The sequence below is a fragment of the Canis aureus genome, chromosome 34, assembly GCF_053574225.1.
Source record: "Canis aureus isolate CA01 chromosome 34, VMU_Caureus_v.1.0, whole genome shotgun sequence".
Lineage (NCBI taxonomy): Eukaryota > Metazoa > Chordata > Mammalia > Carnivora > Canidae > Canis > Canis aureus.
The window spans coordinates 10,187,874-10,199,295 of NC_135644.1; the positions used below are offsets into that span (position 1 = coordinate 10,187,874).

General features: G+C 40.1%; 1 long non-coding RNA gene across 5 annotated transcripts in view; it reads left to right on the forward strand.

The window, feature by feature from the left end:
- LOC144304922 (uncharacterized) overlaps positions 1-11,422 on the forward strand; it is a 368,717-nt gene that overhangs the window by 135,037 nt on the left and 222,258 nt on the right. The window lies entirely within an intron of this gene.

Genomic DNA, 11,422 nt, shown 5'->3' on the forward strand with positions numbered 1-11,422 from the left:
AAAAAAGCCCTGCTGTGTTTGCCTGTTTCCATGGTGTAAATACTTCTACTGTGGCCAATTTCAAGCCACCAACATGACAACAATAATGATGGTGATGGATGTGAGGAAGTGATTAAAGAAGCTTTGGAGTCAGTGATCCCCAAGGTAACATTCTAGCTCTGCTACTTACTAGCTCTGTGATGTCCAGCCAGCTACTTAAACTCTCTGATCCTTGGTTTCCTCAGTGGCAAAATGGAATAATCTCATAAGGTTGATAGTTTTATAAAGGAGATCGTGAATATAAAGTGACCGGCAAGGTTCTTGGCCCGTAAGTGCTCAAAAATGGTAATTGTCATTCATATTATTATATCCCGAGACTAAGTGTGACAGCCCCCTAATCTATTTAGAAATATTATAATTATCAGAGAATATGGACTATTCTAGATATCAGTTGACCCAGGCATATGACTTGTGGGAAAATAATATCCTAATACCTGCTAGATAGTGTAGTAGGCTTACATACCTAGGTGAGAAAGTGTCTCCCAAATAGCCTGGGGAATGAAAAACATGTGTGCGTGATTTCTAAGAAATACTAAGAACAATTCATACATACCGCAGTGTTTTAAAGATACTGCCTGCAGTGTGGATAATGCTTGTGGCTCCATCTTCTTTGGTGAGGTGTTAGTGGCTCTTGTATCTTTAAAAAGGAAGTCTTTTGAAATAAGGTGGGCATAAGGAATAGTGCCAGGTGCCAAACTGTCCAAATATCCTGCTTTTCACAGGCTTGACAGGCCAGTTTCCTTCCTCAGCTCAGAGGAACGCTGAGCATCGAGTAGAGGCCACCTTGCACCCCCCCCCCCCCCATGGGGCACATGTCCTTCCCATCAGGCAGAGAGCAGCTAGAAAAGGGGGAGTGCAGACAAGACAAGCATCTTTCCCAAGGAAACCAAGGAAATATGGCTCTATTTCTCTCTCTCTCTCTCTCTCTCTCTCTGTCTCAGCTTCCTCGCTTTCTGATTCAGGTTGCCGTGTTGAAATTGTTTGAATGACAATTGATGAGGAACACAAATGTGCAATACTTTGTAAAATAGGAAGTCTAGGTAAAGGAGAGAGATTTTTGAGCTCTGCCATTTAAGCATACTTTAATCTTGCAATACACCATTAAACATCCCAGACGATTCTGTGGCTTTCTCTTTCCCACCATTATCTGGAAAAGCTTGTCTGCTGTCACCAAACTCTAGCTTAAATTGCTCAGGGCTCTGTATTTTCCCATTGCGGTTTGCTATTATATCACTAATTCTAATTTGATTCGGATTCAGCGAGCTCTTTCTCTTCATAACACGAAAGCCTTTTGGCAGCCATTAGCTCCATGAGTAGAATCGTGAACAATCACACACACAAAGAAACTGCAAATTAGGGCTTATATTCCTTATATCTTCACATGGCTGACTGAAGTAAGACAACTCCACAAACAATGCATTTTAAAGAACATTTGCAGGGTGAATATATTACAAATATGGCTAGGAAGTGGGCTGCAGTATATCTTCAAAAGTGACTGATTTAAACCCAAACTTAATGTATTTTGGAGGCCAGCAATAATTTGACTTGCTGAGTGGATGGAATTTATGGGTATAATGCAGTGCAAATAAAAACATCCTCTTTCAGTCATAAAGGTGTATGCTGTGTCCAGGCTGGGAAATATAGCTTTTCTTACCCCTGACTTCTGGAGAGAACTCAGGGGAATAGCTAAGTCAGACCCAGTGCCTTTTCTTTGTGGCCTTATGGAAATATCAAGTTTTATTTTTGTATTTAAGAGGGTTTATGGTGCCATCCCTGGATCTGGGCTTTGTGTTTGATAAGCAAATAAATAAGACACTCAGAGATGTACCACCGAGCTGTGGGTTGTTTTCTTCATGAGGTGACCCAGACCACAATAAAGCAAAAGCACAGGGTAGAAGTAGGGTGTGGGACCATGGGATGTTTACATCGGTCCCTCCAAGGGATGACCCAAGGGGAAGACTGAGGTTTGTAAGAAGCCCACTGTCAAGGGACTTCTGACTTTGGGGATTTCCGATTTCTGACTTGTATACTTCTGATGTGTAACCTTTAAGAAGAAACCTCTCACAGTACATGTGTGGCCAAATGTCCATGATGTGCTGAATTTGAGGTGGGAATATACCAAGTGAGAAATTTCTGTGGCTGAATAGTTATGAAGTGAAACAAAGCCTGCAGACTTCCTTCTCTGCATCCTCAGTGGCTGAGAGCATCCACTGCTCTGCCCCATAGCCCTCAGCCTGGTGTCTCCCACACTGCACCCTCTTGCTCTCTCTCTCTCCCCTCTGTTCCCAGCACATCAGCCCTTGCCCACCCAGTCCACTTATTCCAATTCTCTGTGGAATACATCCAAGAGGAGGAACCAGATGAAGTCTGAAAAGGTTGATCATGGGCACAAGAGTAGGTCATCTTTCCTGCCTGAGCCTCTCACCATTCATGAAAGACCTGTCCATTCCAGGAGGAGGCTTGACCCTCAGCTCTAGTAGGCTGATGGTGGGATGGAATGCAATATTGTTAGCACCTAGGGAGATTCACAGAACATCAAAAATTCGTGGTTCTCATGTTTTTAATGAAGGCAGGAAAAGAAAGTACAACGTACACTCTTAAGGAGCTTGTATTTCTTGAGCTTCTTTCAGCAAATGGGAGCTTTTGGAGAAGGCATATTCCTAGCCCCCATATCATAACTTCATCAGTTTCCTAAGAAACATCCTAAGATCTCTCAAGTCAATATTTGTTTTAGAAGTCCGGAACAAATACGTATTGAGGGTATATGTGTACTCCTTCCTCTTACCTCAAAGTTTCAGATTAGTCATATTGGCCTATCTAATGGGGACAGGTAGAGGGTGGGAAGAGATGCTGGCAATAGATATAAGACGATTTTGAAATCATAATGTATTGAGTAGCCAGAAAGTATTAAGTGTCCTATTGAAAAATTCATTGTCCAAAATTCTGCTGAAATGTCTGCTTAAAGAGCTTTATTGTTCTGTGTATATTATTCTTTTAGTTAATTGGTAAATCAGCCAGAATTTATAGTACTTCCTTGTTTAAACTCATTGTGGATTTCTAGGGCACATCTCAGCAGTAGTTTTCCCAAAGGAAAGCTGGAGCTTTAAAAACATATAGGTGGTACTGGAGAGATGGGGAAATGGAGCTGATTCAGATACTTCTAGCTTCAATAGTTATGGTTGTGACTTTTCTCCAACTGCCAGGCTAGGGAATTGCATGACCTACGGTGTGTACTGCTAGTTCCTTGGGTCTGCGACCTGTATGACTGAATCCTAAACTGGGTCTGGGGTCTGGGAGGCCAAATCTGGGAATAGAAATCCATATTACAGCGAGCTCAAAGAGATTTGATGCAGTGACATTTAGTTGAAACTTCTTGCCCTAGGCCACTAATATTTCTTTTTTTATTCTCTCCCATATTCCTTTTCCCAAGCCTTGGATAATCCAGACCCAGCAGGGTGTTTGGCCTTCAGAGATCCTTTAAGCCTTGGCTAAGATGACATTAGATTTTTGGGGACCCTTCAAATAGCCCAGACTTTGGTAATATATGGGCTAGGGGTGCTTCAGGAAGGACAGAGAAACTACCCATCTTGTGATGGGCCCTTCCTGCTTTCTGGCTTGATACTAAAATTTGACATTTTTAAAATGACTTTTTAAAGCTAGGGAGGGAAATGTCCTATTTAAAATTTCTCTAGATGATTTTTGCCAGCTAAAATTTACTCCCTAAATTTGATGGCATTCCCCTGCTCTTTCCTCTGGCGCTGGCATACTGTTAGGGTGCTATGCTTTGGGAATACACATCCAGGGGCTGCCTTATAGGGTAACTAGTAGAGAGCTATGGGGAAAAATAAGAACTGTGGTAATCAGAAGACCTTGGTTTCCATCCTATTCTAATGTTCTACTAACTAATGTAATCACTTGATTTTTCTCACCTGTAAAATGGGAATGAAGATAATAACTCCTCTCTTAACCAAACACCATTGAGGTTGGTTCTTGGAGGTAACTAAATCCATCTGGAGTGGTTTCCAAGAATAAACCTCCCTATTCCAAAACTCCCTGTGAGAGAATAAGATTATGGACAAGGTTTATATAGTTCTATCCAGTTTATTGTTTCCTTTCTCTGTAAAATAGTGAGAGCTCTTATTTATCAAGCACCTGCTGTGTGCCAGGTGCCCTCATATGTCATTTGCCACTAATCCTCACAAAGATTCTTCAGGTTGGAGATCACTAACCTGTGTTTACAAGCTCAGAGGGCCAGGTACACCGCCTGCTCTCACATGGGGGTAGTGGAGATGCTGGAGCCCACCAGAAACATAAGCCTCTTGAGACCTGTGGTTTTCCTGTGATAATACATGGATTCCACTTACCTACTTAAGTTGTTCCTCTGTGTATTAGTTGTTTAAAGCAGTTCTGCTCAAAATGTGTTCTAAGAGATCAGAAAACCCCAAATACCACCATGATATGCTGAGATTTAGGCAGACTGTGAAAAAATTGCTTTCAATAAAATGTCCTTTCGAATTTTTTTTTTTTTTTTTGTCCTTTCGAATTTAAATAATGTTCTGCAGGGCAGCCTGGGTGGCTCAGTGGTTTAGCACTGCCTTCAGCCCAGGGTGTGATCCTGGAGATATGGGATCAAGTCCCACGTCAGGCTCCCTGCTTGGAGCCTGCTTCTTCTGCCTGTGTCTCTGCTTCTCTCTCTCTCTCTCTCATGAGTAAATAAATAAAAATCTTTAAAATGAATGAATGAATGAATAATTTCTGCAGTTTACAAAACACTTGTACAGTTAGATATAGTATCTCATTGAATTTTCAAAACCTATTGGAAGGGAAGATGTGTATTTATAATGCATTTGCTAGATGAGGAGACTTTGAAAGGCCACTTGCTACCAATTTCTAGAGGTCAGGTAACCAGTGGGAAGCAGAGGTCTGGTTTGGGTCCAGGTATTCCAGTGTTCTTTCGTTGTATCACACAGTTCACATTCACTGGCAAAAGGGGGCAGAAAAGGAACAGAGGTTAAGAGAGTGATGTCAGCAAAATGGTGGAATAGGGGTTTTCTTCTGTAATTCCCCCCAAAGAACACCAATTTTGACAATCTCTCATCGATGAGAGTGACTTTGTGGAAGTCTGAGAGTCTACTGGAGAAGTTACAGCATACAGTCACAGCAAAAAAGAAAAAAAGCCTGAGTTGGATGTATTGAAGAGGGTAAGAGGAAGAGTTTCATTTTACCCACATATCCCTCCTCCAAGATAGCACAGCTTAGGGCCAAGAGAGAGCTTTGTGGCTCTGCTGTTTCTGCCTTACGGAAAAGTGAGAGCATGTGAGTGAGCATCTGGGTTCTCCAGCCTGTGGGATGTTGCCAAAGAGGCCCATTTCTTTCTTTTCCCACCCAGAATACTGAGGCGTGCTGCGTGGGGGCGGGGAGAAGCAGGGGCTGGAAGAACAGCTGACAGGGCTCTCGGTGGGCATCAAAGGGACAGGATCCTACCATCTGCTTTGCAGACTTCGTTGGAAGCCTGCCCATGAACTGCTGGAGATGCCACACCTGCAGGTCCCTCCAACTGGCTCACAGACACCTCTAATGCTCTGAACACTTCACTTACACCCCTCATCCCCACCCTGTGGCCTACTTCTTTTGCATGCCTCTGAGGGCAGTGAGTGCAAGCCTTTGCAAATAGCTAGTGAGTATGCACAGGTAGCCTGCCCAACTGTGAAGGATTGGGAGAAAGTGCATAAACTCAAGCATTCAGCAGTGCCTTGGGGAAAGCAAACAGAGGACCTGGGCTGTCTTTGCAGGATTGAGAGAAGGCACAAATGCTGAAGAATCCCTCCCCCCCCACCACCACCAAGGAGAAGGAAAAGTGTGGTACAGGAGTATCCATAGATAAGGTCTGAGATAGCTTCAGAATCCCTAGCAGGGCTGAAAAGAGATTTCCAAAACTAGTCAGTAAAAACTAGAAGAGGTGACTGCTTCTTCACTTTATTTTTTTTTAATTTTTATTTATTTATTTATTTATGATAGTCACAGAGAGAGAGAGAGAGGCAGAGACACAGGCAGAGGGAGAAGCAGGCTCCATGCACCGGGAGCCCGATGTGGGATTCGATCCTGGGTCTCCAGGATCGCGCCCTGGGCCAAAGGCAGGCGCTAAACTGCTGCGCCATCCAGGGATCCTGCGACTGCTTCTTCAAATGCAAAGACAGCAGCACACAATTTTAAGGAACATAAAAAATCTAGGAAACATGACACTACCAAAGGAACACAGAAATTTTCTAGAAATGGAGATCTGTGATTTTCCTGATAAAGAATTCAAAATAGTTGTTTTTAGGAAGCTTGATGAACTACACAGAAACATGGAAAGATAATTCAACAAAATTAGAACACATAGGAATAATTACAAAGAACCAAAGAGAACCAGATATTCTGGAGCCAAAGAATACAGTTAATGAAATGGAAAATGCAATAGAGGGATGTCTGGGTGGCTCAGCTGGTTGAATGAGTCTTGGTTTCCACTCAGGTCATGATCTAGGTTCACTCACATGGGGCTCTGTGCTCAGCAGGGAGTCTGCTTGAGTTTCTCTCTCCCTCTGTCCCTCTCCCCACTCACACACACATTCTCTGTCTCTCAAATAAATACATCTTTTTTAAAAAAGAAAAATGCAATAGAAATCATAGTAGACTTGATTAAGCGGAAGAAAATATCTGTGATGTCAAAGACAAATCATTTGATATTATCCAGTCATTGGAGAAAAAAGAAAAAAGGATGGAAAAAAGTAGAGAAGCCTCCATGAATTATGGGATATCATCAAGTGAAATAATCTAGGCATTATTAGAGTCCCAGAAGGAGAAGAGGGAAAAAGGAGCAGAAAGCTTCCTTAAGGAAATTATATCTGAGAACTTTCCAAATCTGGGAAGGGATTGGGACATCCATGTTCATGAAGCTTATACTCCCCAAAAAGATTAAACCCCAAAAGATCTTCCAAGACAAATTATAATAAAACTGGCTAAAATAAAAGACAAAGAGAATTTTAAAAACAGCAAGGGAAAAAAGAGTTCTCATATATCACAGATTTCCCAGCTGAAACCTCACAGGCCAGGAGAGAGTGGGATGATATATTCAAAGCATTGAAAGAAAAAACTGCCAACCAAGAATACTTTACCCAGCAAAGCTGTCCTTCAAAAGTGGAGTTGATGACTTTCCCAGGCAAAAGCTGAGGGAGTTCATCACTATTCAGGAAATCCTGAAAGTAGCTTTTCAAAAGGAAAGGATGCTAATTAGTAACATGAACACATATTAAAGTATAAAATACACTGGTAAGGGTACCTATATAATAAAATTCACAGTGTACATTATGTTAGTACTGTAATATGGTAGTTCATTGATCACTTAAGTTTAGTATAAAGGTTAAATGACAAAATTATTAAAAACTGTAGTACAATAATTTGTTATTGGATACAAATATAGAAAAGATGTGGATTATAATATCAAAAATATAACATGTTGGGGAATGTAAACGAGTAGGGTTTTGTATGCTAATTGAAGTTGTTATCAGCTTAAAATCGGCTGTTATAACTATAAAATGTTTTATGTAAGCCTCATGTATGGTGACTATGAAGCAAAAACCTACAGTAGATACACTAAATATAAAGAGCAGAGAATCAGAGCATTCCACTATCAAAAAAATCACCAATTTACAAAGGAAAGTAACAAGAGAGGAATAAAGAAACAAAGGAACTATAAAAGAACCTGAAAATGATTAATAAATTGGCATTACCTTACCTTTCACTAATTACTTTAAATGTAAATAAATAAACTTCCTAATAAAAAGGTGTAGAATGGCTGAATGTGAAAAATAAAAGCTAGACCCAACTATATATTGCCTATAGGAGACTAACTTCAGCTTTAAGCACACACATAGGCTCAAAGTGACAGGATGGAAAAAGATACTCCATGTACTTGGAAACCGAAGGAGAGAAGGGATAGCAACCCTTATATCAGACAAAATAGTCTTTAAGTAAGAAAACTGTAACAGAAGACAAGGTCATTTTATAACCTCCTTCTTCTTATTCTTTAATATAGATGATCTAGTTTGGGTAAGCTAGGAATGACACAGGCCCAAAATGTTTGAGATCCATAGACTAAAGCCAGAAAACATTTTCATGAAAGTTCTTCCATGTTATGTCACTTACAAAGTAAAAATTACACACACACACACACACACACACACACAATGTGCGTGCTCACACGTGCACACACCCGCACAGATTGAGATAGAGGTAAATGGATTTGCAAGTATGCCAACTCATCTATTTATGTAGGTGTAAATCTTGGCACCCGAGTTATCTTCATGATAAACTAGGAAGGTACATTATTCTAAGTTAGGTATTGTATGGGTAATTAACTAATAGTTTTATTGTTTATGGCTCCTCAGTACCTGTATGTTGATAGAAAGCAGTATGTCAGGGAGGCCTTGTTTGGTTGTCTAGCAGAATGGTGTTTATTCAATGGCACTTTGGTGTGGTCACAAAATTTCTATGAAAAACCTTAGAGTTTAGCCTTACAAACCACAGTGGTGTATTTACAGGCATTGTGTTTAGAAAGATGTTCCTTACCACATTATCAAGGTTTAGTTTCATTTCATTTTATTTTATTTTATTTTATTTTATTTTATTTTATTTTATTTTATTTTATTATTTATTAGAGAGAGAGAGAGTGCTCGCGCACAAGCAAGGGGAGCAGCAGAGGTAGAGGGAGAACCAGGCTCCTTGCTGAGCGGGGAGCCTGATGCAGGGCTCTATCCAGGACCCTGGGACCATGACCTGAGCCGAAGGCAGACGTGTAACTGACTGAGCCACCCGGGAGCCCCAGGGGTAGTTTCTAAGGATCTGGGGAAAGAATTGTCTCTCCCAGGAGTCATTGGGCCACTTTAACACATCTGCCTTTTGTTTTGCTTTGTTTTATTTTGATCTCCCAGACATGGAATCATGTGGCTCATTATGTTTCCTTTCATTATGCAGATTGGTAGGAAACTCACAAACTTATGGTCCACCTTAAATCCTTTCTTTTTTAAAAAAATTTTATTTATTTATTCATCAGACACAGAGAGAGAGAGCACGAGGCAGAGACACAGGCAGAGGGAGAAGCAGGCTCCAAGCAGGCTCCCAGCCTAATGTGGGACTTGATCCCGGGACTAAGGAATCATACTCTGGGCCGAAGGCAGCCCTAAACTGCTGAGCCACCCAGGGATCCCTTAAGTCCTTTCTATAGCACAGCAGGATGTAAGTATATAAACAAGCAAAAATTGTGGTAAAAAATATCGTTAAAGAGACAAGGGGAGAACATCGAGTATGAGATCAGAGACCACCTTTTTCTTGAACTCCCTATTCCACACGGCAGATGATCCTTACTGCCTACCACTGAGAGCTAGCCTTACTCAACTCTTTTCCATTGTTTAGACTAGTATCTGGCATTCAGTGGGTGCTCAGTAAATATTTGCTATATGAACAAGGAAAGCTCATCTCTTAACAGACAATGATTTCATTAAGAAGACTTACTTAAAGTCTTAGCGGATTTAAAAAAAAAAAAAACGTATAATGGCATTCAGGTTCCAATACTACATTAGATGTTCCTTGGACTGATATTTTAAGCCACTTTTTATTTTTGAGCTGTCGAGACAGGATTTTTTTTAAATCCGTAGCTAAGCTCAGAGAGTATCCTTTTTCCTTATATGAGTAGGAGCTTCTTTCAAGCAGGTGGATGAATTTGTTATTACCTGACAAGAATCATTCCCCAAGTCATAATTTTTCAATTATGGTAATAAAAAGTTAGTGCTACTATCTATGTATTGAAACAGATTTCATTCATAGACACCGACCCTTTTTTGGCACGTAGCCATGTTATCCAAGTGCTTTCTGAAGTTTTATAACTTCAGCTGCAAAAATTAATTTTCAATGCCTGTGCTGTGGTCAATGTCACTGCAGTAAACTGGCTGACTATCTGCCTCAAATTCTGTCTTGGAATGAGGAGGGATAGAAGTAAATAATTTTATAGAATTGGTTGACTGAGGTTCTTGACAAATCAATCTAAAAGTAGAGATAATTGACATGCATTTTTATTCAGACAGATGACAAATGAATAAATCATGATCTTTTTCAACATAATTCAACATTTTTCACATATATATTTGTAAGGAGAGTATTTATTTTATGAAAAACACCAGAGAGGCCATGTCACCTTGTTTCCTCATCTGTAAAAGGAGAGGGTGGGATGATACCATCATGAAGATTGTTTCCAAAGAAGATTGAATAAAACACTTGTGAACAATGGAAATATTACCCAGAACGAAAGGATTACAGAAGGATTCTGCATAGCAGTGTCTTTATTTTCACTACTCCAACCGAGGTTGAAGAATCCATTCTTTAACAACGATGGGGGATGGAATCCTATTTTTTATGGAAATTAGACCTATGTTATTTTTTGCTTTTATATCTTCAGTTGTTTGGAGACAACCATCTTATCAGCTGGGCCAATAAGATCATTAATGGAAAACAGTGTTGTGCACCAGTAGATCTTTACTCCTTGATCAATAGTTATTTACTTCTGAGGGGTCACAGCTTGGTTAATATAGCAGAATAGTTTTATTGATAGATAACATAACAATGAAAAATAAAGTTTAAAATAGAAGATGAATGAATATAGCACTTTCTTCAGGCATGAATATTATTATTTGAAGACTGTAATAGCCACTAGAATGTTGGAAGGGCAGACAACAAAAGCATTGAATAATTGTCCTAGGACTATAATCAGACTTCCATTATTGACCTCTGTTAATATTCTACTGTAACTGTCTGCTAAATTGGTTCCTTGGGGCTTGAAATATACAGTGATGTTATGAGTTCCTATCGTAAATTGCCACACAGTAAAGTAGCAAGTCTCTGAAATAGTGTTGGCCCTAGTTTGATCAATACTCAATTCAAAGCAGTGCAATAGGCAACTGTTTCCATAGAAACATTGATGTCACAGAGGTTGAACAGCGGCTGTTACAACAAATCATTTCCTTTGAGCAGTTGTAATTGACTATATGTACAGTTGGCTGTCACTTGAGACCATTTACATCAAGCAAGTAACAGAACCACATTAGTTATTCCAGGAGTAAGAGGGTTAGCTCTTCCTTTTGTGACCTTACAAATACCTAGGAGGATATTGCCATAGCAACCAGCAATATAACAGGATGAACATTAAGGTAGCTGGCCTTAATGTGGTAGCATTCTTCGGAAGCTGAAAGGTAGTTTTAATAAAGTTTACCTACTTGTTACATTAACACAAATCCCTTGCACCCCACAGTAATGACTTGGTTTCTCTCTCAGACATCACCAATAACAGACATTA